The sequence below is a fragment of the Bombus huntii genome, chromosome 17 (genome assembly GCF_024542735.1).
Source record: "Bombus huntii isolate Logan2020A chromosome 17, iyBomHunt1.1, whole genome shotgun sequence".
Lineage (NCBI taxonomy): Eukaryota > Metazoa > Arthropoda > Insecta > Hymenoptera > Apidae > Bombus > Bombus huntii.
Window position 1 is genome coordinate 3,239,403 of NC_066254.1, and position 26,915 is coordinate 3,266,317.

Here is a 26,915-nt window from a genome sequence, read left to right on the forward strand (position 1 = left end):
GAAGATGAAACATTCTCTGGTAAATTTCTTTGTCCGCCGGCTGCTTGCAAATGTTACTTTCTCAGGCAAACAGCTTTCTTCACTCTTATCGATACTCTCGAAGCTTTTCTCTAAGTCTTCATATCTGCTGAGAATACTTCGAGTTTCATCATGTACCAACTACGTTAACCCTTTGCACTGCGAATTTTATTTCAATTTTGTTGCCAGCAACTCCCGACGCTTTTAAGTGTTTTGTTTGAAATTTACTTTAACTAAAAAATAAGACGATTTAAATAAATAAAGGAAGAAAGAAATTCACTTAAATAGCAGTTTTATTCACGGTATTGTTGTATTTCGTAATTTTTAAGTGTATGATATATATTGACACAATTTCCAGGATACAATCCTGGTTTTGTTTCGCACGTTTCAGAAAAAAAGGTGACACTGAAAGAATGTCGAACGGCACTCGAAAAAGGAGCTCCTCGTCACGAAGAAATGGCAGTATGTCGCCTTACGACGAGTATACTCGTCACGAGGAAATGGCAGTATGTCGCCTTACGACGAGTATACTCGTCACGAGGAAATGGCAGTATATCGCCTTACGACGAGTATACTCGTCACGAGGAAATGGCAGTATGTCGCCTTACGACGAGTATACTCGTCGTCGTTTACTTTTTGCCACACATCCTAGGTACAGGTTTTTCACAGAGGCCTCAACAGCTAACTGGTTAAGTTCTCAAAATTCTTGTCGAATTTTGTTTAAAATCTTGACGATGATAATTCATTTCGTTTAAACCGCGCTGCAATTTTCGCGTATTACTGCGTAGACTCGCAAAATAGAAGAATTTCTACTCCATCTTCAGCTTAAATATGATCCTGATATTTTTATTGGCTTAGATGCGATCAATTATCCACATCGTTATTTCGAAATGCTATAAAACATTTTCTCGTCGCCGGCGATCTGATTTCTCCGCTCTTTGTAAACGCTTGAGCGTCTTACATAATTTGAATAGCATAATAGCGGATATTTCCGGGCTTATTTTCTCTTCATCTCAACTTTACTGCTTGTACCATGTCAGTTGGAACACGATGCTTGAAATTTCCTGACGTTCCTTTTTGCCCCATCGGACGATAAATTTTTGTCTGCACCTCGACGTTGCTTTTGCTTGCTTTTTTATCGGACAGCCATGAAAATTGTCGGGCAACGACGTGGGTGCGCTCCTTCGTAACATCGGTTTGGCACACGTAATTGTGTGTCACCGCGTTGCTGTTGCCGAATGTCGGACCTCAGATGAACTGCGAACTGAAGGGACCACTTTCTGTCATCTTCTCGTCCATATTTATGAAACTACTCGCGAATTTGTAGTTGTCGTCTTTGTTAAATTAATTAATTTATGTGTTAAAAAAATAATTTGTATTATGCATATAAATTTTAAAAAAATAATTCGATCATAATGCCTGGATGTTAATAAATAGCGTTGATAATTAGGCTTTCGTTGGTATTTAAACGTCGACGATAATTATTCGACTAGATGCATCGAAGAAACACTCGATAATTAGAAGATTAAAAATAATTAGCAATTGTAATGATATTTGATTTTATCGCGTTACTGTACAGTGTGTTCGTTTCAAGCGTATGCGATTATTGCTACAAGTGTCGAAAATACGAAAAGATCAAGAGGACATAATCTACCAGATGTGATGCTAACTAAGATGACACACATATTTTTAAATGCAGTTTAAAATACAGTGATCGATCCGTCTCGATATTCTCCACGAAAAAGTACGAACCTATTTATATGGTAAAGTGGTTCATTTAGAAGATTTGCTTTACCTGTCCACATATTCCTCTTTTCATTCAGAATTAAATTTCTCTCCCGCGAGTATTTTCACAAGCGGAGCTACTTCTTAGGATCCAACAATACAACAGATTTTTCACGCGGTTGTTTCATGTTGAGTCTCGACAGTTGTCAATTTGTCTGGATTATTTCAAGCGCAGGTAGCAAAGTCTTTGAAGTACTCGAGACGAGGTTACGTTATTTTGACGTTCGTTGAAACCGTCCAACCGGCTCGTCGCGATATCCGATAAATCGAATTTATTTCGGCATCTTCGACCCCTTGTAACCGATGTAAATGAAACGCGCGTCTACATGGTATTTTGCGGTGGTGTACGGTCGTCTGTGAGCCGCAACAAGCAAGGGGAACAGATGCAAACGCGAAGGAAACCGGCCGTGAAACAGACTTTGATGTAGAAAGGAAGGATTTTGTGGTTGAGGTCGATGGAGCGTGAATAATCGCTACCTCTCTCTGTGGCCACGCGATGGGGAAAAAAGTGTGAAAGAGACGGAGAAACCGGCAAAAAAGAAACACTGTAAGTCGTGCATATGTACCAACACTTTCGTGGAACTTTGTGGTGTGCAGTTGTTTACCATTTCGAGGACAACGCCTGTGATGAAATTTGAGTCGAGTTCTTCGAGCGATTTCAGTTCTTTTTTTTAACGTCTCCGATTCTGTTAGCTCGCGCGAAACGTTCGTTTGTCCTTCGATGTTACACACATTTTGAGGAACATTACCAACACGTTGCTTATGTGAATCGCGATGGATAACGAAGCGTTCAGCAAAATAATCGTTTGTTGTTATAGACAGACACATGTTTTTGCGACAGTACAGAAACATTGATATCCATTTGAGATCATTGGGACATTTATTATTAATGTTGCAATATGTTTGTTATTTCGATATTTGAAGAACCCTTTTTTGCAAATAATTGTTAAACAATTTAAAGAATGTAGGGGATAAAAGGACGAAAGCTTGGAACGATAGGGTAAATTACGTGATCTGCTCTGTACCTGTTTTACATAAAACTGTGCAACGACTGCGGACGTTCTTTTAAAGAAAGAATTCGGCAAATGAAAAAAATAATTCGTCACATTTCGAACAAATATCATGCGCACGTTTAACATTTAGTAAATTAAAACAGAGGCAGAAATTCGTGGGCAATTCTCGTCTCTTGAATAATCCTTTGAAAAAGTTTTCTTATTATGTCGCCGGTGTAACCAACTTCGTCAAAGGTCTCAGGGTGCACAAATAGCGAAGTGGCTTTTCAGATTTCGTCTGTTTAAGTTACGGAAAACTGTTTTCAACCGCGTCGCGTTTCCACGGTGTGTACGCCGCTTCAGCAATTTTCGCTATGAGCTGTTTCAAGCAACAACGAACGAAGAAAAAAAAAAGGACGAAGGAGGGAATATTTCAACAAATATACACAGAAACTTTAATTAAACATACCTCAAAAATTTCAAAAAAAAAAAAAAAACATAAATAAATAAAAAATAGGAAAAAGGAGAAAGAAGCGTCATTTCTCTGCGTCATGTGGGACAAAGCGAAAGAATGGAAAGCACCGAAGCTAAGACGACGTTGTGTAGCGAGGAAGCTCGATTGACGATCAAATTGTCCCGTAGGAAAAGAGTGGCTGACCTCTTTAGGATCGCATGCACTTTGCAACGCGTATTTGGCCTCGTAGCGTAGACTAAAAGTGAAAGAAAGCAGCGAGAGTGAACAGGAAGAAGAAAGCACGTAAAGCAAACGAGAGGGAACTTCCGTGATACCGTTAAACGTCGTGCCGCGGCCCATAAATTCCCTTAATTAAAACTTCATAACGTGCATCTGCATAAAGAGCGAAGAACCGTCCACAACGACCGACTCTCGTGCTCATTCATATTTACATTGTGTAGTGGGGGACGCGAAAGCAGTGCGTAATATAGCTACGTATCACAATGGGATATTCGCGGTTAATGCTGCCGAGTGGCCATTTTTCCCACCCATGAAACATGAAACCCTATAATTGATTGTACTATCCGAGCGAATAATTTATTTCATCTTCACGACCCACCTTCAGCCTTCTCCACGACATCCGTATAAAGTTTCACAATTATTTTCTATATTTAATATTCATAATTATTGGGTTGGCAACTAAGTAATTGCGGATTTTGCCATTGCCACCTAATGACAAAAGCCGCAATCACTTAGTTGCCAAGGCAATATTTTCATCGCACCGCGCCTATTCCAAACGTACAATATCTTGCATCTGTTTTTGGTAAAACTGAGAGAGGAAAGTGTGATAGGTAAATGTATTTCTCTTTATTCTACCAATTTATTTAATATAATATCTTTAATTGCAATTGGATAGTGGTCCATGATAAATGCACGCGTGATATCATTAGGATTTTCGAATATTCGACACTTCACATACTTTATCCTCGTCTATTTCGAACTATTACTTTCGGATCATCTCGTGCAACGATAAAACTCGTTTGTGACGATCGTTGGCTAAATTTATTCAACGCGCGACGTAGAAAATGGATTCACATATTTCTTCTAATTATTTGATATGTGATAATGAAAATGATTGCTATTAGCAGAGAGTGCCTTTTCAGCTTCAATTTCATCTTACGCGACTATTTACCATTCCGTGTAAGTAAAACACGTTGCAAAGAACGTGAACGCATCGAACGAATTTATCGTGCGACTAATACCACTTTACCGACCGATAGCCGGTTAACCGCTTCCCGTACTTTAGCGAGTCAGACTCGCGACCACATACTTGACCCAAACGTAAACATAACAAACCGAGCTCGCGGACTGTTTTTTTGCCCGTTACGATCGTGGCTGAATGTTTACAAGCATCAGTCTGGTCTGTTTCGTCGAACTAAATGGCACGGGAAGAGGTTAGTCGGTTTTTGTCGCCGACGTTTACCGACCGATAGCATATTAATGGGCTTTTTGTCGCAGATAATTTTTCTCATTATTTGAGCAGTAATTTGTACCTTGCTCGGTTGCGTCAGTCGCGTTGCTCTGTAAGCTCGCACAGTTTTATACCAATTTGAAAAACTTAACGTTCGCGATGAACGAAAAGAATGGTATTGGAGAGTCTAAACCGAAACAGAGCCAGCGGTGGGGAGAATCTGCGTCTAAGATGCCGGTCGGACGTGCGTATGCTGTTGAATCGCTAGCGGTCGGTAAAGTGACACGCGCTTATTCACACGTCACAGAATTGAGGCAGCTGTCTAAGCTACCTTTCGGTCGATGCGTCGAAATACATACAATACATAGGCGTAGAATGAATAAAGAAAACATCCTAACATAAGCGTAAGAGCTCGTTGGCGATGCGATTTTCGTGCTTATTGAGATAAATGCGAACATTTTCAGAGTGAAATGGCTTTCGCTGTCGTGTTGCTTATTAAAATTGAATGCACTTGTCGAACTACACGCGTTTGTACTTTCCACGGACGCTTGTTTTCCAGCAATGTCGTACATTATATTGTTACGAATACAAACAATCTGACGGTTTTCATTATTACGATTCGATGTTATCGGCACTCTGTTATTCTTCTGCGCGTAGATTTTATTGGCTTTGTTACGGCACGTGTTATCATCGCGTGAGAAAATTTGCTCCCAATAAATGGCATTATCGCTATCAATTCATTGTTGCAAACTGATTCACAGAATCTTGTTAAATTTACTATACTGCAAGCTGGTAGGATGGTACAGTCCTTTTTGAAAATAAATAAATTATAGAAGCTCGAATTTGAAATTTTGAATTCTCTGATAAATAGACGCAGTATTACGCGCAGGTATATAAAATATGCAACATACAAAGAATAGCAACAGGGAAAAATTCCAATTTACATTTTACTTCTTCACTTTCAGTTCTTATAATGACAATTCTCGTCTCCTTTCGCTTAAACAACTCTGTGCTTGCAATTTCCGTCTCATTTAATTCCACCATATTATTCGACGTAATACTAAGTGTACCATACCTATACGCCATTAGCTGTTAATGTACTTTGCAAAGTGATATTGGCGGTCAGCAGATTAGATCTACGCGCATAATAAAGATGATCGAGTAAAGTGTCATTAATGGAGGGAACAAAGGAATTTGTAGATGTTGGTAAAATCGAGCAACATGTAAAATTCGCAAATGTTATTTTTCGCTATTTAAAAAAGTTTTCCATCTGATAAAACAGATGCTGTTTTACTTCTCAAAAAATTTTTTTCACTTTGCACAGGTAATTTTTTATCAATTTCTATAACGTTTAAAATGGAAAGTTGATGTAACATAGTCATTGATAGGATTACGCGTATGAAAATAATTTATGCGTTTATCCACGCAACAGTGAAATTTAATTTCCATCGTACACGCAAATTGATTCATCTAATTTTATACGCTTCTAACGATAAGAGTATTGCAAGTTGTCCGAGTTGAATAATTTTAATTAAACCACAAACTACATTCTGTTATTTTATTTCAAATTACTGGCAAGGCTATTATGAACGCTGACGGAACGTTGTGATCCTTTCGCTGCGAAACACGCACAAATGAGCCCTCGGTAAGTGGCGTGCATAATTAGTACAAAGTGGACAGTAAATTTTGATCTGTGCGACACTTTACTTAATAATTTGATGTAGTTATGCGCTTGATAAAATTCACGTGACTATAAAAACTGGATCGAGACGTACAATTGTTTGCAGCATATTCTCACTTTCGACGATTTACAATATAAGCGATCGGCTTATTATTAAATTAGTAATAGAAATTTACGGTTACTTATACTTATTTTATTGTGATAAATAATTGAGATGTTTATCTGTATCAATTATAACTGGCAATCAGTTTGTGATTATTACTGGAAATAAAAATTTGCACGCTGTTCTATATTCATAGCGCTTCAAAGCGCGAGCAATATATTTCTAGATCGTGTATCACAGGACGAGAAAAACATAAATTAAAGCTTTTATGACACAGATACAATTAGTTGGATTTACGTGCAACCACTTGTCTATTTATACGCTCGCAACTGTATTCGCGGAAACGCGTTATATTTTACTTTTCAGAGAATCTCAATTCTCAAATTCACAAATGCAGAGTCACGGACGTATGTAAATTACCCCAAATCCTAATGAAATTGAGAAATTTGCAAAAAGTGTAATTAATCTACCTCCCGAAAAGTTGGTCGACGAATAATCTGACCATACAGTTCCAATGAATAATTGAAATTGAGAAGCCAATGGACCTTAGCTCTTTCGACGAGTATACTCGTCACGAAGAAACGACGAGTCCTGTCGGTAATAAAGTTCAAAGATAAAACAGTGGTTTCGTTACATTCTTCGTAAATTCCATAGTATAACAGCCACACTTACCCTGTATTTGACGAATATATTTGTCATCGCTTACTTTTTCCCACGAAATTGAAAAACATACAAAAAGCGTAATTAATCCAGTTCCCGAGAAGTTCGTTCGACGAATGATCTGATCATACAGTGCCACGGAATAAGTAAAATTGAGAAGCCAATGCATCTTAACCAGTCAGTCCTTTCGACGAGTATACTCGTCACGAAGAAACGACGAGTCCTGTCAGTAATAAAGTTCGAAGATAAAACAGTGGTTTGATCACATTCTTCATAAATTCCATATTATAACAGCCAAACTTGCCCTGTATTTGACGAATATATTCGTCATCGCTTACTTTTTCCCACGAAATTGAAAAACATACAAAAAGCGTAATTAATCCAGTTCCCGAGAAGTTCGTTCGACGAATGATCTGATCATACAGTGCCACGGAATAAGTAAAATTGAGAAGCCAATGCATCTTAACCAGTCAGTCCTTTCGACGAGTATACTCGTCACGAAGAAACGACGAGTCCTGTCAGTAATAAAATTTTAAGATAAAACAGTCGTTTGATCACATTCTTCATAAATTCCATATTATAACAGCCAAACTTACCCTGTGTCTGACGAATATACTCGTCATCGCTTACTTTTTCCTACGAAATTGAGAAACTTACAAAAAGCGTAATTAATTCAGTTCCCGAGAAGTTCGTTAGACGAATGATCTGATCCTACAGTTCCACTGAATAATTGAAATTGAGAAGCCAATGGACCTTAGCTCTTTCGACGAGTTTATTCGTCACGAAGAAACGACGAATCCTGCCAGTAATAAAGTTCAAAGATAAAACAGTGGTTTCGTTACATTCTTCGTAAATTCCATATTATAACACCCACACTTACCCTGTGTCTGACGAGTATACTCGTCATCGCTTACTCTTTCCCTCACATTTTTGCCACACGCTTCTCAATGTTCTCAAAGTGGTCGCAACACCTGACTAATTAAGGATATCCGTCAGGTATCATTGTTGGTCGCTTCTCTATAACTCTCCGGTTCCTTTAACAAAGAAATCGCACGGTCCTGAATTTGAGCAACGTAAATATACGAGACATAACCGATGTACCAATAGAGAAACGGGCCAGCCGCTCGATCATACAGTACCAACTACTGCTGGCGGGTTCGTTGCAAGTGGACGATTTGCATGTGGAGTAGGAATGGAGTTTGGTGGATGAGTGTACGGCCAGTCGTGCATCTGCATACGATTATGCAGCTACGTGTTGCCCTAACTGTCGACAACCTCGACGGCGAATAACGGCCGGCCAACCGTATACTACATTATATGTATTCTCATTGGAGTGCTGTTGAAAGTGGCGAAAAATCTGTACGCCACGGCGTTTATTTATTTCTCCCGTGAACGCGAAACTGTTCGTTAACAGGCATGACAATTATGAGAAAAAAAGCGAAAAGAAAAAAATAGAGAACGCAGCGCGGTTTGTTCTCGTTTTAATTTTTCAGCAAGTTCACCGTGACAAGTTTGCGGAAAGTAACGTGACATTTTACGGAAAAGTTTTGATGTATTCGGACGTGCGATGCGCGTCTCAGGAATACACAGCGCGCTGAACAATTATAACCCCGTTTTTTTAATCTTTCGCGATGTTAAGAGAAAAATTGGCAAAGTCGTTTACATAATTTCGTATTATAACAGCGAACAAAACGAAAGACACAACGAACAGCAGTTCTCTTCTTTGGAAGTTGGGAAAAGATTAAATTTCCCCTCGAAATTGTATTTTTGGTTGTGAAAATTTATGAACTTAACGTTAGTTTCGTTACGTTTTTCTTTAATATTCAACGAATCGTTCTTTATTTTTATATCACTTCTATCAATCTGTTAGATACGCTATCAACTAACTTATTTAAAGTTTCGTTTTGAATATTCGCTCACGCGGATTTTATTCTTTCCTCAAGTTCAACGACCTTATCTATAAGTGGCTTTTCCCGATCGTATACTTTCCCTAGAATTTCCCACAGGTTCTCGATCGCGTTCAGATCAGGATTCGATGCTGCCCACGGCAATAATTCTATTTCGAAATCTTGAAATCACTTTTTTGTAGTGGCGCCTGTACAAATAGCAGCATCGTTTTGTTCAAAAATTCTCCTCTGCTTTGTCTATAGTCGCGGTTGCGAAAAGCGATAATTCGCCGTGTAACGTTTCCTAATATCCTTGCTTCCTGGAAATATCGAGGAAGCAATGCAGAAAATTCCTGTTTCAGTGTATAATTATTAGCAACGCTGTAGCTTTGTGGTACATTCGGAATTTAGTTTGGAATTAACGATGCGTAATAATAAACATAATTTCAGTCTTCATTTAGCATCTCAGGAGGTCATCCAATTGTAGTGCTTTTCAAGCAAATATAATCAAACCAATTTGCATTATATAAAATGTCACAAGAGTTGAACGATACTGTCGTTGAATCTAAAATCGGGAAATATTTTATATTGCAGACTTATGAAAAAAATACTTCAATTAAATCTAAGAAACCTTGCACAACAATCCCATTAATTAAGTCCTTACATATATCTATGTACCTATCATCCTTCTCGAAGGATAACTGATAATACAAAGATCTAATCAAACGCATTACGAGAAACACGAGAGGAAAATTCTTGAGCATCTCAGTTAAGTTGTTTCGCTAATCGAGCCAAACTTATGACTAACCAGCAATGGCGAATGTTTGTGAAAAGAAACTCGATGCGAAGCATTCGCTCGTTGCATCCATCGCTTGGAACGTGTTTAAAAGTTTCTCTGTAGCAAGCTGGTGTTTGATGGAGAATTTATTATTTGCGCGGAAGAGTGGCGTGGCGAATGCGGTGTATCTCGGCCACAGTTATTTAGAATGCACGAAACGAAAGTGTCGAGTGCTTGACACAGACAGCCAGGATTGGCGGAGAGTGGCTCGAAATGTAGGAGCAGAGCTGCTGCCTAGATTGTAGAAGGGCGCGAGAGGAAAGTAGGAAAGGGGATGCTTGAGCGGCCTCTGTCCTCGTTACGTGTAGTGCTACGATTCCATGGAGGAAGGTTCCCAACCGTTTCTTAACAGGTAGCACAAACATTTCAAGTATGCGCGCTACCTGAAAGAACTACCACCACACACGCGAAAACACACATAGACGCGTAGCTTTGAGGTCACTTTAGTAGTTCTTAGATCAGAGTAAGAGGTTGCTGGCCAAGTAAGAAATCTTGTCGAACATTTCCTTCTTCAGCCGCCATTCCTCCGTCTTCTTTTTCTCTCAACTGCAAACAGCTTGAGGACAGTTCTTCCAAGTACGTGATAAGGACAAACTTTCAGGTCTCGAATACGCGATCGCTTATACTCGTAGCTGTACTGGAATTGTCAGAAATGTCACGTGTCTGTTAACACGTTCGCTGTTACGAGGATGTATCGAAAATTACACCTTTCAATTAGAACTTCTTTCGTTTTAAACAAGGCAGCGAAAGTGTTGAGGAATGTAGCGGCACTCGACAGCTAACTTTTCAACGGTTTCTATCCCAAGCGACTGCAGAGCTGTGGTTAGCGCAGTGGTTAGCGTAATGGTTCGAATCCCGGCATTTCACAGTCCGGTTTTTTCTCCACGTTTTCTAAATGAAAAGAAGAGCAGTTCGGGTGGTTGAAAGAAAACCCAAACCCGAATGAAGACAAAAATCTTATACACCAGCAGCAGTACACTATCACGACCTATCCACCTCAGGAAGATTAGCCCGCTCATGCTTCGTGCCGTACACGTGTACGCAATGTCCTAATGTTAACATGTTTTACCGAATAAGCGATGAAGCGTATCTTCGGTGGAACGAAACTTGTTTGTAAAAATATCGCTGTTAGTAATTCACGGAAAGAAAAGCTTCGCCATGAACTGAAGAAAAATTCTATGGTGAAACAGTTGACGCGAAGTAGGAGTACGCAGTTGATGAATTAGCGTGTTTTAATATCCAGACGAGTTAAGTAGGAACTGGCACGTTTACTTGAACCGCGAAATTCCAGTGGCAAGGTGCTATTAAGGTTACGCGAAGAAAACGTATTTTTCTTAAAACTTGTTAAGAAGCCACCAACTGTGTACGAAAGCTTCCTAGCGAATCTCTTCTGTGCAACGTTCTTCGTTCACGCTTTTACCTTTCGCTAAAATAAGATCGTAAAATCATCAGAGATTGCAGATTTAACGTTATTCTTCAACAGTTTCCTTTTCAACTAGCACATTCCTGCACAATTATTCGTGTGCCTATATTTTCATGTATCGCAAGTTTGCTAAAGAATTGATCGTAAATTTTGCAGGAAATCTTCTTTCTGTTAGATGAAGATAAATTTTCATTATAATTCCTTTTCGTCTATTTTTTTTCACATAGTCAATATCTTTTCCTTTAATCAAATTTTCCAGCAAGTACACACGCGTTTTGCTTGCGTTGTATGTGCACGCTAGTTCATATTCCCCCGTAGTTACGAACAATATGCCGTGCTCATTTTTGCTTAACAAAAGCGAGATGAACACCATGTCTTTTCTTCTGGCTGTATATCGTACACAAAGCCAGTAACAGGTGAGGCAGTGCAGTTGGCTGTGCAACTGGCGGCATTCCAGCTGCTTTTTACGTTCAATGCTCCCCACTGCCAAAAATGATTACACGGCTAGACGCTGGCTATGCCAAGAAATTGTTGCCTTTCCGACCGCCGCGACGCCCTTCGATCTTCGATATTGCAGCTACAGGCAAAAACAATCCTCCGGTCATTAATACCAAACGCGAATGTGTCTGCAGCCAAATCGAGCATTCTCTAACAAGCGACGACAAAACGACAGAAAACAATTGCAGCTCGTGGATTCGCATCGTGTGAAACTAGCTGATGTACCTGCTCTTTGCCTGTTACCTTAGTAATTGAATTTTTAAATAGACATCAATGCGCCAAAGAATAATTCAAAGGCAGAAGAGAATGAATTAGAATTAAATAAACAAGTAGTTAATTAAATCGAAGACCTTGGCGCAAAACCAGACCAGCTGAAGATCGTAGAAGTTGCGGGCAATTCAATAAAACCGAAGGAAACAAACTTGTTCAATGGCGCGGACATCTCGGATTCAGAAAGGCATCAGTGTGACAAACGACAGACAATACGGAAGCTCTTACATTCTTCACACATGGACCAAGCAAATCTTTTTCAATATCGCCCGCAGCACGTCGGACACGTATGTGTGAATTGTGGAAACGGAAGGGCGAACGTCAGTCACGAACCCTCAAACAGTCCCCAAAAACCAAGCGCGTTGTTTCGTCCACCCAGAACGTTTCCCTAGACGCTACTACAGCCCCTACGATATTTTCTATTCGAAATGCGTTCTACTATTTGTACAGTCCGTACGTTCCCAACGATAAACGTTGCTTTGTGTATCGATAAAGAAGGAAAAAAAAGAAATTGATAAAAGAGACGGAAGAGAAGCGGACAGGTAAAGAGAGAAGCAGGAACAATAGGTTACCAAATGGGGTTGCCGGTGAACGAGTCGAGGTGGAAGAAGCATGGATACGGGTTCGCTTGATAAGAGGGTGATGCGGGGTTAATCGCCGCGTTCATACTCGCCGGGTATCAAAGCCGGCTGGTTGCGTCACAGTGCGAAGGGACGTGGCTCGCTTTGAAACTATCCATGCACGGAGGGTGATCTGGAAAAGCCAGGGAGGGTGTCATTAAAGGATAGCTACGCTGAAAGCAACATCAGGTAGTTGCATCACCGACGACATGGAATTATAAGCTGATGGATAGGATTACGTGGCCGGCCATGTTTAGGCATTTTGACGAACGCGTTCACGTTACGAACTGATATTCTCCAGCGTGTATCGTGCTCTTACCGTGAATGTCTTTCCCTGTCTGTATAAATTATTTATTTCCGTAAACTGCGAACGTCTGTTCCGCACCAGACAGCTTTCGCGTTTCACGGCACTCCGCAGTTCTTTCAACTTTCTTTCACACTATCTTACAGCCAAATTTCTTCAAAATATTCCTGGGGATTTTGACGACCATTCGAGCTGAGACGCGTAAATTCTCGTTACGATATACAATCGACGCCACGAAACTGATCGATCCCCTATTTCGTTTAGGAAAACAGAGGTGATTGAATTAATTATAACGCTGAGGTAGCAGGTTACAATGTACTTTTTATTCCAACAACAATTGTAGATATGACTATGCTCGTTGCGTATATGTGTTGAGTTTTCATTGGAGTTAGGGGCGTGTAACGAATCTTCATTTGGATCAGCCATTGTTGTTATACAATGTAGATGATATTTACTGGTGCAAATATGATTATTACAGAATTTGGCAAGTAACCGTGGCGATTAGATACTCGAGATGCTAATGACAATGATCTTTGGTTCAATAACGAATCCACGGTCATCGGACCGTGTCGAACTGAATTTACTTGTCCATGGTCCAAGTGGAACTGAACTTACTTGTCCACAGTACAAGTGGAACTGAACTTACTTGTTCAGTCCAAGTGGAACTGAACTTACTTGTCCACAGTCCAAGTGTAACTGCCCTTACTTGTCCACAGTCCAAGTGTAACTGCCCTTACTTGTCCAAAGCCCAAGTGGAACTCAACTTACTGCCCTCAGTCCAAGTGGAACTCCTCATGTACTTTTCTCTGTACCTCTCTGTATCCCTCGGGCTAACTATATTTTTAAGGAGAGCTATACAACTACTCCATATCTTTGTTAGGTAAGAGCGTCCATCCTGTGACCGTGGCTACGTTTAGCAACCAGATGTGCCACTTCGAGCCCAAGCCTACTGTCACAAATCTCGGGCAAACATAATCGGATTAAATCATAAACGACTACTTCTAAGTTTTATTATTGAAGTACAGCTATAATAAAAAGTCTAGACTAAAGTATTGGGGATCTTCCCCAAAAATTCCAAAAGAAAGGCCCCGCTGTTCTTTCATCTCCGAAATAAGTATATGTTAATTATATATATGTTGACTGAGTTAAAGTAGTGAACCTAGTGCAGAGATGTTGACTGATCTGTAGTCGTAGATCCAGTCAGAAGTTCGGTGACGATGCTGTTGCAGAGGAAAACTTTTGCTGGGTGTTGATCACTTGCGGGTGAAAATCCTGGGAAACATTGGAAACCCCACGTTTCCCCACTTTTTATCTGATGGAGCAATAATCATAAGGAACATTTTGACTCAAAGGTGTCTTATACCACTTAACGGCCTTAACAGTCAAACCGAAATGCTTAATTTTGCTACAGTTGAAAGAAACACCTGGAATACCTGTTTGTAGATTTGGGGATTTAGAATGCGTCTAATTTATAGAATATTCGGGCTGAGAGTTTATCGAATGTTCAAGACAGGTACATGTAGATCGTGGTTGGGATTGGTGGAAAATTGTAGCTCGGACGTGATATTTTGACGAATGCAATGAAAAAAAACGTATCGGTTAGACAATGCTAATGCGACGATAGAATCTTTTTAGTTTCAATCTTTTGTGAGGTTTTGGCTTTTGTGAAGATTGTGAGGTTTTTCTGGTTAAAACGAGACCGAACGCGATATAATTCGCAGCACAGTTGCTTATTTGGCGACGTTGACTCGTTTTCTTTCGTCTGTTGTATATGCACGTAAACGTAATCGAAAATTTATCGCGTTTCACTGTAACCTCATAAAAATCCAAATCTCATGGATACATTAGCGAGAGTTTTCGAAGAATTAGAGGTAAGAAAGTTTCATTATCGTCCTGTGGATAATTAATATTCATGAACAATTGAATTCGGATCTGGTTACGCTACTCAGCCGACGAAGTTTGCGGCGTGTCAAAGGGAACACTGGCACCCCTTGAGGCAAATTGTCGCAGTAGCGAGGATGTCGATTGGCTAATTACGAAGAACAAAAAGACGAGCAATTAGAAAGGCACTACTGCAATTATTATACTTATTATTGGAGAATGTTTGCATAAAATTTTTAATTGGAAATTGAAAATCATAACACACTGTTTTCCATTTAATTCAATGAAATAGATATGCACTAGTTGATAGAATATTCATCGTAAAAATATCTAAGGATCTGTAATGGATATCGATTCGATGAAAATTTGATTATTAAAACAAGATTAGCCACCATAGATATTCCACGCAAGCGTAAGTTATGGTAGAAATCGAGGGTCAAAACATTCATCCACTCTAATCTATAATTTCTAATACTTAGACATGCGCCAGACCTGGGATGATCCAAAATTCCAAACTTAAGTTTCAAGTTAAAACTTGAACTTGTTCATTTCCACACTGTTCATTTCCAGCAACTCTTACTAATACAAAAATTTCTAACTTTTTCACGCGAGATAAAATAAATCGAGCCGAATCACCGAACGGGTCAGATTAGATACAACCCATTTCTACTTTTAACTGACTAACTTAACTATTCACGAAGACAGATCAGCGTGTAAGAGAAATTTGAGAAGGAACTAACCTGTTAAACTGGTGAGTTTAGTTTGAAAAGTCACTTACGGGGTGCGTAGTTAAAATGAAGCAATGACGAGTATATACGTCGAACCAAATGCTCGTGTTATAGATTTAACGAAAAAAGCGAAGCGAAACGGGGAAGAATTACATTTTTATTCGATAAAAAATTAACGATTCATCGTTGTAAAATGCATTGTTATTGTTAAAAACTTGGCAAAAAATAATTTAATAATTTTTGAAAAAATACAGCCTGGACATTTTCAGTGAACGGTTGGCCTGGTACACGCGTATCAGAAATGTTCAAATTTATTTTCCTCCAGAACAAACCGTCTTGTGGGAAAATTTCACTCTACAATCTCGATTTATTTTCACACATGGAACAGCATCCTGTCGATTATTTATTCCTGTCCAGTCCGGATTTAGCCGTGTTCTCCGTTAGCCGAGCCAAGCTCCACCGTACGTAGATTATTTAATAAATAATAGAAATTAATATCTCTCTGTAAACAAGTCCTATTCAACGAAACTTCATTGATATCTATGGCCTCTACCTGTCCACCTATTTTTGTCTCCCACTGTATATAGGCAATGTAGCGTTAATATATTATTCCGCTCACGTGCAACGTCCAAGGTTTGCCTTTGTACCGTTGAATATTTCAACGTACAGTATATTTCGCTATAGCGAAACCGACGAAGATGGACCAAGGCCGTGATTCGAAATATTCTATTTAGTCAGTTAGCCAGTGGAGTAAGAAACTGTAGCCACGAATGGTCATCACGGCTCAACGATCGATACCCCAAACTGTGTCCACGAGAAACTAATCGGCATAGTTGGAAAGCCGGCGGTTATCCTGGGAATCCTACAGGATCGGTTGTCCCTGACGCTGCTGCGGTTACGACTAACGATCCTTCTCTGCCCTCCCCCTCCCCCGCCGATGTCATCTCTAGAACGTTTCCACGGTTTAATGTCCTGTATTACTTAGCAGTTTGATTTACAGCCGGCGGTTCAAGCGAAAACATAAAAGCTGATACACTCGGTGCTGGAAATCGCAGTTCTCCGTTTAAAACGATCGCTTACGGCTTACGGGGCCTGAAAGCCCGATCGAACTTGTCCATTTGTTTTCTCTGCCAACGAACAGGCCGTTGTAGATTATTCAGACCGTATGACGAGCCATTGAAAAGTATTTTAGCAACGATATCCACGATGCTATTGAAAAATTTCGTGCATCGACTCGTTCAATTCTCTGGCCGCGTCGAGTGCAATCAGGCTTACACTCTATCCTGAAGAGAGGTATTATTTTGTGGCAGATTCGTTGATGCGCCATTGTACGTAAATCGAGCAGCGTTATCGCTTTTTCCTTCTCGTCACGATCCAAATTCCACTTCCTAGAACGAATCAGGATTTTTTTTCATATGCCGCGTGCGTCTCGCGTCAATGGACTCGATCAACGATCCTTGTCTCGACACGTCACCGAGAATAATGCCTCGTCAGTTTCGTTAAATTCGAAAAGGCCTGTTCCTCCGTGCAACCGTGGGAAATAGTTTCGCAAGGAGTTTTTATCGTGTTCGTTTTTTTTGCCCAGCGCTCGACTCGTTTTGTTTTGTCAACAATCCGCGCCCAACTGTCGACTACACGGGCGATTAAGATCAGCGTCATCCGGAGCTGGAGACATTCGCTTGAACCGCAGTTCCGTCGAACGATCATCGATATCTCTTGAAGTAACTCGATACGAAACGACCGGCCGAACGTTTGTAACGCGATACTCGTTCGAAATTGAGAAACGAGTGGTCCTTTGTCTACTTATTATTAGATCGCTCGGTTTCGTGAGAATTCTACGAGAGAATCGACGTGTTGCGAAACCATTTCGTTTTTTATCTTCCGTATTTTTCTGTTCGGCAAGACAGGTTACTATGTGCGTAGAATATTAAGGAAATTGGATTATATACTTGCGTTGTTATTGGTTTTTTATTATTGAATTTATTATTGATTTTATAACACAGTGATAAACAAAAATTCAGAAGAGGCGACAACTACAGGAGAGGTAACAATGACAATGAGATAATTAGGTAAACGATACACATTCGCTTAGGCTGATATCTTACGCGTTAGTAGCACAAACACATTCGGAGGAAGCGAACGAGAGAAATACGATGACACCATTTTTCTCGATTTCTCCATTTCGGAGCCATTTGACGGCTATAAAATAATTGAGAAGTTTGCAAACTTTTTGAAAATAAGTGACGGATCTATGGAACTTCTAACAAAGCGATCGAACGATCATTTTTGGAATGTTCAACGACGATGTGGAAACATGCGCGTTTAATCCAATAAGCAAGGGAACGAGGAATTGATTATTCAATTTAAATATTGCGCATCATGTTCTCTTCTCGCATTCTTCGTTCCTTAGTTACAAGTAAAAATACCTAAAACATTGAAAGTCGAGCAGGTCGTAATGACAAGCGGAAGAAAATTCTAATTTAAATTCCATTTTTCTATTTATATACTACAATAGCCTGGCCTTTGTATTTTAATATAAAAATTCGCGTTCTTCAGCGTGGCGACGTTCGATGGAATTTATCCAGCGTTAAATTGCAAGCCGTTGCGTTTCTCGCTGCACCTGACCCCCGCGCCAGACCTGCAGCCGACGCATTAAATCTCCCTGTAACGAGATTCTCGGTCGCGGCAATTTTTTTCTTCCGCCTATTAACCTCGCGTGTCGTGATTTTGTTATAGCCGCATTAGCCAGCTAGGCTCGCCGGGCCTTCCATTTTTTTACGCACCCGATTGACCGTCGTCGTTCTCGTCGACGTTTAAATGCCAGCGGACCTGCAGGCAGTGCATCGAGGCCGCGTTCCAGTTGAAGGAAAGAAAAAAAACAGAAACATAGAAAGCGAGGAAAAAGAGAGACGAAAAAAGTTCAGGTTACACGAGTCTCGCGCTGGTGTGCGGAGGCTACAAAGTGATACATCGCCGGGCGTGTTGGTCCGCTTTAATCAGCCCCGGTCGGTCCGGCATATCGCGCGAGGCATCCAGCATTTTGTGTATCGTGGGCCAGCACAGTGTGGACGCGTTCGCGCAGAAAAACGATAGAACAGCGCCGAACATCGGTGCTTGAATTTCTGTAACTGCCCTTCGCCTTCCTCCTTCCTCTGCCCTCGTGTGGCCTTCCTTCCGCCCGTATATTCAGCGCTAGCTCGCCGTTTCTCCGCTCGGTTTTCACGTACAAAGGAGAAGAGCGGTGCGCTTGGAAGGCTGCGGCGGAATATGGGTCGATTTTAAGGTTCTAACCTACATTCGCGTGGCACAAACGAACGAGCGAACCCAGGCGATCCCCCGAGACAGAGTTGGAGACGCTGGTGCAGGAACGCGAGGGAAGTAGCGGCTTTTCGTTGGTATAATGGATATGCGGCAAAGGTAAAGGTCATGCGAACGAAAAGCGCTATCGACTGCTTTTACACGTGCAAGCACTTTCATCGGCTCCATTCTCTCTTTCCCTTGTTTCTCTTCCGCGCTCCGTGTTCACCCCTTTTCGTTCTATCGTTGTTCAACCGCTCTGGCAGCGCTTCTTATTTTCAACCTGTAAACGACGTCGCTTATCGCTGACGCTGATTGCTCTGTGTGTACAACCAGATGCATTGTTACGCGTCTCTCTCGAGGATCGCGTTCCTTTTTTTCCCTTTAGTTTTTGTTTTCTTTGGTTTCTGTTCGTTTTGTTTGGGGGGTTTTTTTTTTGGTTAAGTTTGAAGCGGACGGAGCTGTTCCGCGACGGTTCCCTTTGACTTCTCGCGGGATGGCTCGCTTCAATCTGGAAATTAACGCCTCGAATGCAGCGTCAAAGTGATATTCAGGGGGTGTCCTGAATTAGAATGTTCTAAAACAGCGTCTCTTTGTGATTTTTTTTAGAAGGGAAAGACGGAAATGAAGTTATTGAATTTTGAGGTATGGTTTTATATATGTTTAACGAATAGAAAGAATTTTTTTTTAAAGCAAAAAAAGAAATTGTAACAGATTTCTAAGCCTATTTCATGGGCTGCAGTTTTCAATCAGCGGGAAAGGGCCACCTCGTAATTCTTGACCGAAACAGAAAACCAGAAAAGGATTAAATTATTATGTATTTTTCTTCTCGATGAACTAAAAAGGTTGGTCAAAAAGTTTATTTAAATAATTGTTGTAGCATCTTAAAATTTATTTTTTCTTTTTACAAAACACCTTTTTTCTTTAAACCCGTCGAAATTTTTAATTTCACACTATTTTCTACCTTTTTTTTAGTTCATCGAGAAGAAAAATATATAACAATTTAATCCTTTTTTGGTCTTTTATTTCGGTCAAGAATCAGCGCATGAAATAGGCTTAAAAATCTGTTATAATTTCTTTTTTACTTTAAAAAAAATTTTTTGTATTCGTTAAATATACAGGGTGGTTGGAAGAAGAAGTCGAAAATATAGAATAAAAATTTGTTTTTTTAATTTTTAATTTTTCCATCGAGACAACGATCTACAGTGAGATCCGTTATAACGAGACGCGATAAAGTGCACGCGTACCGACCGAAAATTCAAAGTCGATTTTCTCGAAAACAAAGCCTTAAACGAAAAATTTTTATTCTATATTTTCCACTTCTTTTTTCGCGTAGAATCACCCCCTTCCCGCTGGTACCACCAATTACCAACCATCCTGTATATAAAACCACACGTCAAAATTCAATAACTTCATTTCTTTCTCTCCCTCCTAAAAAAAAAAAAAAAAAAAAAAAATCACAAAAAGACACTGTTTTAGAACATTCTAATTCAAGGCATCGCCTTAATACGTACGTGTGCGAGAAAATATGAGAGAAATGGGGAAGAATAGACGAATTATGTTTCGCGACGTTCTTGTCGACCAGCCTGTGTCTATTCGAAATGTACGAGACGTGAACGTTATTGTATACTCGTGGCAAGCTTTTTACGAAAGTACGACGGATTTAAATGTTGCTTCGAATGACAATATACTTTTCGATTTATTCCTCTAACTTACACTGGATACTCGCTATGCATCGCTCGTTCATTCTATTATTCTGGCGCACGACGAAGAAATATAGTGTTTGTCTGAAAAAGAAGCAGCTGACATTGAAATATTGTTAATGTTCCTATCTATGAATTCCTTTATCCTTTGTCATTCCATTTATACGCGTCACAACTTCACTGTAATTCTCTCATCCTGAAGTATCGGCAATTTTTAAAGCTTCGATCCACGTGTAATGCGTTCTTTCGCCATAAATTTAAATATTAGATCGAAACCTTTCTTATTTAATCTGCCTGTTGTTCCTTTCAAATATCGCCTATTTCATCCGCGTAATTACTGCCTGATTTAATACTTTCGCCCAACGACCAACTAGTTCAACCACCTCCGTTTGACGAAATTCGTCAGTTCGAGAATTGACAAATTCTTAGGATCGAGTTGTCGCAGTTGGTTTTGAAATAATTTGTAGGTTGAACAGTAACTTTTATGGCATCCTTCCCAACTGTAAATTCATGGGAAAAAAGGAAACACCCACAGATATTGTTTATCCACAGTGGTCAATTTTATCAGAAATCTTCAGAACGCTCGATCTATTCAATATCGTTGATGCAATTAACAATACGATAAAATCTATCTGATAATACTAATACAAACAACATTTTATACGCGTCAATGTAATAATTAAGATAAGACAGAAAGTCTAACGATAAGTGTTCAAGTCAATCATAATCGCGATATTGAGAACTAAATTCTCAATTCTGCGATCTCTCGAACCTGTTCAATTCTTAGGTTTTTTCGTAAAACGTGGACAAAGATGCAAGTTAGGAATTGCGGGTGTAGCCGCGATAAATTGCAAGAATGTGAACAAACGCAGCGGCGGGGAACAATAAGAGGACAGCCGGTATAGTAAAGGACACGAGATACCAAAAAATTGAATGTCTTCCATAGAAAATGTTTTGCCCAGTAATGCCATTTCCGCGGGAAACCGAGATAAGGAAGAAACGTTGTTAAGGAGAAACGCGGTTCTTGATTCGTGGCCCTTGCACTATTCACGGTCGCCAGGGAATGGAATTGTTTCCACGTTCCTCTATCTATTTTCTCTCCTCTTCTTCTCTCTTTCTTCTTCTTTTTTCTTTTTTTCTTTTTTTTTTTAGTTTTCTTCGTAGGAATAGCTGGGGACAGTTTTGAAGCTGCCAACAGTTTGGGCACAGGAAATTGTTTTTATCATCGATCGTTACATTTTAGAGATTGCTTCGGGGAAACGTCTTTGCCTCTCGAGAAATACCACTTCTGCTGATTGCAATCGGATAATTATAACGTCAACAACGATATCTGAACCTACGTACGATTTGTCAAACGTAGATGTCGCAAGGATTTCTTACATAGCGCGTTAACATTTCCAGAAAACCAGGTTTACATGGTGAATCAGATTTCCCAGTAGAAAGGTCCGCTATCGATCAGACGACCTGCCTGCAAGCGCACTCGATTATCTATTCATATCGCAGGGAAAAAAGAAATTGTTATCTGGTAATGTTGATTGAATGTTTCGTAGGAGGAATTTCTTTCGATCCGCAATTCATTTGCATTGCAAGTATCGAGCCGCAATTTCCCTTTGCTTCCACCGAGTGCTATCCTTTGCCTATCGGGGCCAGAAGAGCTGTACATAAATCAAACAGTCTATCATTTTATAACAGCAGCAATTAGTAGATCTATCGAAATTGAAGACCCCTACACATTTAGCGGTGGCGTAATTATATTCTCGTTATAATTATATTATAGCGAATTATATTATAATTAGCGACCATCATTTTTCTTCCACTTCGGGCTACAGTTTTGTTAAGGTCGAGACACGTAATCGACGAGTTCTCTGAAAAGAGGATCTACGGGTCTGTGATAAATGTTTAGAGTCGAGTGAACCTTCTCGTTAAATAGTTCGATTATTATGGGATTTTTATTTATTTTACGAAGCTCGGTCATCCTGTTTGATTTTCGAACTCGAGAAGCTCGGGAAACAGCGGAAAAATCGAACTTGAATCGATGAAACTTGAGAACGTGGTTCGGACACGGTAGAACGTGTTTCGATAAGAAGAAGCTTAACGAACGAAGTGACGCCGTTTTCAAAAGGAATAGCTGCAAGCTCGGAACAAAGCTTTCTCACATTTCGACGCTTCCTAATGAAAATTTGAAGCGACCTGTTTAAGGTACCCTAAGGGAAGAATAGCCTTTTTAACGCACGTTTCAAAAAAGATACTAATCTGACTTATGAAAGAGCAACGTTTGAATGAGAAGAGTAATGGAATGATACGAGAAAATTAATTTATTATACGCTTTAATTTTTAAGAAATTGAAAGTTACCCTTTGCACAGAGAATTTTATTTCAATCTCAGTGCCAGCAGCTGCCAACGCTTGTAAGCGTTTTATTAGAAATTTATTTTAACTAAAAAAATAAAACAATTGAAATAAATAAAAGAAATTCACTTAAATACCAGTTTTCTTCCCACTATTGTTGTATTTTCTAACTTTTAAACGTACGATATATCTTGAAACAATCTCCAGGATGCTATCCTGCTTTTCTTACACAGGTTCCACGAAAAAAGCTGCCACTGAAACAATGTCGAATGGGACTGAGACTGAGATAAAAACTAAAATAAAAACACACTCGACGTACGAGTGCAAAGGGTTGAAGGTAACATCGGGAAATTGATTTAGAAGGAAAATTTCCAACACGATTTACCTGATTCGACGTTTCATTTTATCGGCCGTCTCCGCACGAAGGTCCTCAATTTTATCTTCGCCAACGTTCATTCACGAAGGAAAATGCCAAAGTCTGTAGCCGTGATAGCAGCTTCTGATTAGGTGTACGTTGGAAGCGTGGCAAATAATAGTTAGAACGAGCAGCGAGCGTTATACTAACGCAATAATGCTGTTTCAAAAAGCCATAAAGTGAGCCAGCGTACAAACAGCGCGGTTAGTTGTTTACTGGGAATCGTTTACGTGAGAGTAATTGTTTCGACGAACGGACACGCTGCTCTTTGACATAGTTGATTATTATCGTGGTAGAACAAACTCGTTTTATTCGCATGGTCGAAGGATACACCTGGATCGATGTAGCGAATGTTTCAGGTACGTAAAGGTCATCGGTAAAGCTAAGGTTACATTGAGGGACTTGTGCTTCTGCTCACCTCGTGGCATTTTCATCCGCAAACTATAACTTACCGAGCAATGTAGCTATTATGTTGAATACAAATTGTAAATTAACACTCTGGCGTCAGGCTGCAAATCCAACGATACAATCACCAAAGTTTACTGATTAAATTCAACTCTCCCATGAAATTCATCGCCTCCTTTAACCGGCAATGTATTTTCCATGAAGGCCATTCCAGGGAATATCATTTGTGAAAACACGTCTACATCTGTACACCCACGCGTGGCTGTGCGTGTGATTTTTATTGAAGCAATTACTTTAAGAAAGACTCTGTATCTTTATTTGTATATATCCGTGACCTTGAGACTGCTGTTATGTAGGAAATAAAATTTAGTGGAAAAATATTCTAAATAAGGGGAGGTTCGTATTATCGTGACCTTGAATATAAATTATGTCTTGGGTTCAAGGACTAGGAACAAAGGGACTAATAAATAGATTCCTATTTATGTTCCTTGTAGCCTTTTGCTAGATCTATAAGGTTAATTTTTTTGGTAATGTCCTTTTGCTGTAAATATATGAACTTGCTGCCTATTTTTCTGTTGTCACTATGAGAGTGAGGATTTGCATTAGCATAAACCTATACCTATATCTATATATTATACTTATACCTTTAATTATTTCAATATACTTTTCTATTACAAAATCATCCACTCGTTCTTCAATCAGTCAACCTCAACCTCAACATTTTCCATTCCATTCACGCCAATAACGTTAAAAATTGAATTATGTATAGCCGATATACTGGGTAACGTATGGTCCAAAATGTGAAAGAAATTGTAAGAAAGTCAATCTGTGCTACAAATACCTGAAGTAAAGATTCTGTATCTTCCTTCTCTTTCCTTTTTTAATTCTTACTCTATTCTATCTTCTGGTTCATTTTTCCACTGGCCTCCTTCCTTTCTCCTACCCCTTTCTTCTTGATGAATATTCTCTGTTGAAGTAACTACTTCAAGAAAAACTCTACATTTTTATTTATTTATATCTGTGACCTGCAGACTGCTATTACGTAGAAATATTCTAAATAAGCAGAGGTGCATATTATTGTGACCCTGAATATTCATTATGTTTTGCGTTGCAAGGTCTAGGAACAAAGAAACTAATAAGCAGATTTCTATTTATGTTCCCTGTGCCCTCTAACCAAAGCTATAAGGTTAACCTTTTTGGTAATGTCCTTTTGCTATAAATATATAAACGTGCTCCCTATTTTTCTATTCTATCATAACACTATGAGAGTGAGGATTTGCATCAGCATAAACCTATACATTATACTTATACCTTTAATTATTTCAATATACTTTTCTATTACAAATTCATCCACTTGTTCTTCAATCAGTCAACCTCAACAATTGTCAACCAAGTATTCTTCTTTCACCATGGAAATTATTTGGTCGTCGATTTTCTTAATCAAAGGAAAAGTGGAAATTGCAAAGTTCAAGTGGGAAGCATTTGCGCGTCAATAGGCTTCGTAGGAATTTCGTCAAATTACTTTCATCATTGGCGAGAGCTATAGATAACGAGCGAGAATGTATCGATAATAGAATTCCCTGCAATGGTCCTTTTCGCGAATTTTTGATGGAAAATAAGACCAACAACGGAGAAACGTTTCCCCCGTCGGTCGGCCGTCTTTCGTCGACGAGATGCTCGTCGTGGAAGCGAGAAATCACTTTCTTGAAATGAGAAAAAAAAGAAGAAAGAAAAGAAGCCGGATTGCATTTATTCAGAGCCGAACTTTAGAATGATAAATTACGGCGCGATGGAAATTCAATTACCGAGATTAAAGTTATCTCGTAAATTATGACGACAAATGATGGAAAGTGGGTGAAGGGTCGCGAGAGATGGCCGACTCTCTTTGTTCGCTGGTATCCAGCACGAAACTTTTAATCCCGCTGGAATAAATAACCGGGCCAGAACTCGGGGCAAGGAACTGGTCGCGGTGAAAAAGTGGCATTCAACGTCGTACGGTTTCTTCGAGCGTGAAACAAACGATGCCGCCTCAAGTTGAAAACCTGAAACACGTTTCGCGGCTGTAAAGTCGAGCAGGAGAATAACTATGAGCGAGTCGGATGGAGAAGACCGCAGGAAGAAGGGGCGAGCAACGGGCAGACGAGGTGGCAAGATAAAAAGGAACAAGAGAAAGAGTTAAGTCGATAGGGCGCTGTAGGGTAGGAAACAAAGGAACCCCTTTTTCCAGTAGCTAAGAAAGGAATCGAACAATTTAATCAGACGATCTCCGCTTTCCACTTCGCTTAGAGCTGAGGGAAAACGAGCCGGCCACCTATCTTCGTCTATCGTTCACGATTTTTCCCGATCGAACGAGAAAAGGAACGAAATATTCTCTGCTTTCTCTCGTACGTTCTAATGGTTTTTTTTTCCGGCCGATGTTCGTGACTGGAAAACCGCGCGACACGCTGCAGAATGGAAGGGAAACGACGACCGGAACCTTTGACGCGCTAGAATATGTCCGTCGCAGCAACGCGATCGCGAACGTTGCCGTTTCCTACTGGGACGACGTTGCCGTTTCCTTCCCAGGCGACGTTGCCATAGCGCGCGCAACGCGCGAATTCTTCATGAGACATCGAATTTCGCTTCCTCCGGCTAGCATTGTGTCATTGAATTTGTTCGCTCCGTGACTGGAATTGGCCGGGCGAAAGCGTTCCGTAACGATTTTACTTTGACACAATTTTACGCCAGCCTAGTGAACAACACGGCGCGATCCTCCACTTAACAATAGAAATAGTAATTGTAACGATAATAACGGTTATGAACGAGGGAACTAGCGATATAACCGAGATAACTAGCAGCCGCTGTCGAATTATTGGTTGTCGTAATTGTGAAAAACACGCGACCCTGTGTTTGGTAATATCGATGTCGATTTTCATCCACACACAAGTACGATCGTTACATGGGAATTTTTATGCAATTTCATAGTTTTGTTCGTCTAATTGCAGACATGCAAAGAAATATTGCAAGAAGCTCGAATAGCTTTTATTTCATTGCGGATTACTTGCATTTTGTACATGTTTGCGTCTTTGTTTTTCCTCTTCAGTCGTGTCGGAAACTTTCTTTCAGTTTAATCAATTTTATTTGAACGTGGAACTCG

General features: G+C 39.9%; 1 protein-coding gene and 2 long non-coding RNA genes across 13 annotated transcripts in view; 1 reads left to right on the forward strand and 2 right to left on the reverse strand.

The window, feature by feature from the left end:
- The window catches only part of LOC126874906 (neurexin-1), a 598,322-nt gene that overhangs the window by 68,852 nt on the left and 502,555 nt on the right, over nt 1-26,915 (forward strand). The window lies entirely within an intron of this gene.
- LOC126874928 (uncharacterized) lies at nt 4,228-8,659 on the reverse strand. Its single transcript, XR_007693121.1, has 4 exons — nt 8,045-8,659; nt 7,761-7,963; nt 7,177-7,387; nt 4,228-7,095 (listed from the first exon to the last, which is right to left on the reverse strand). It is a non-coding gene; the product is annotated as an uncharacterized LOC126874928 (long non-coding RNA).
- The window catches only part of LOC126874931 (uncharacterized), a 152,941-nt gene continuing 141,842 nt past the window's right edge, over nt 15,817-26,915 (reverse strand). The window contains exon 3 of the long non-coding RNA XR_007693123.1: nt 15,817-15,826. This is a non-coding gene — a long non-coding RNA (uncharacterized LOC126874931). The remainder of the gene's footprint in view (nt 15,827-26,915) is intronic.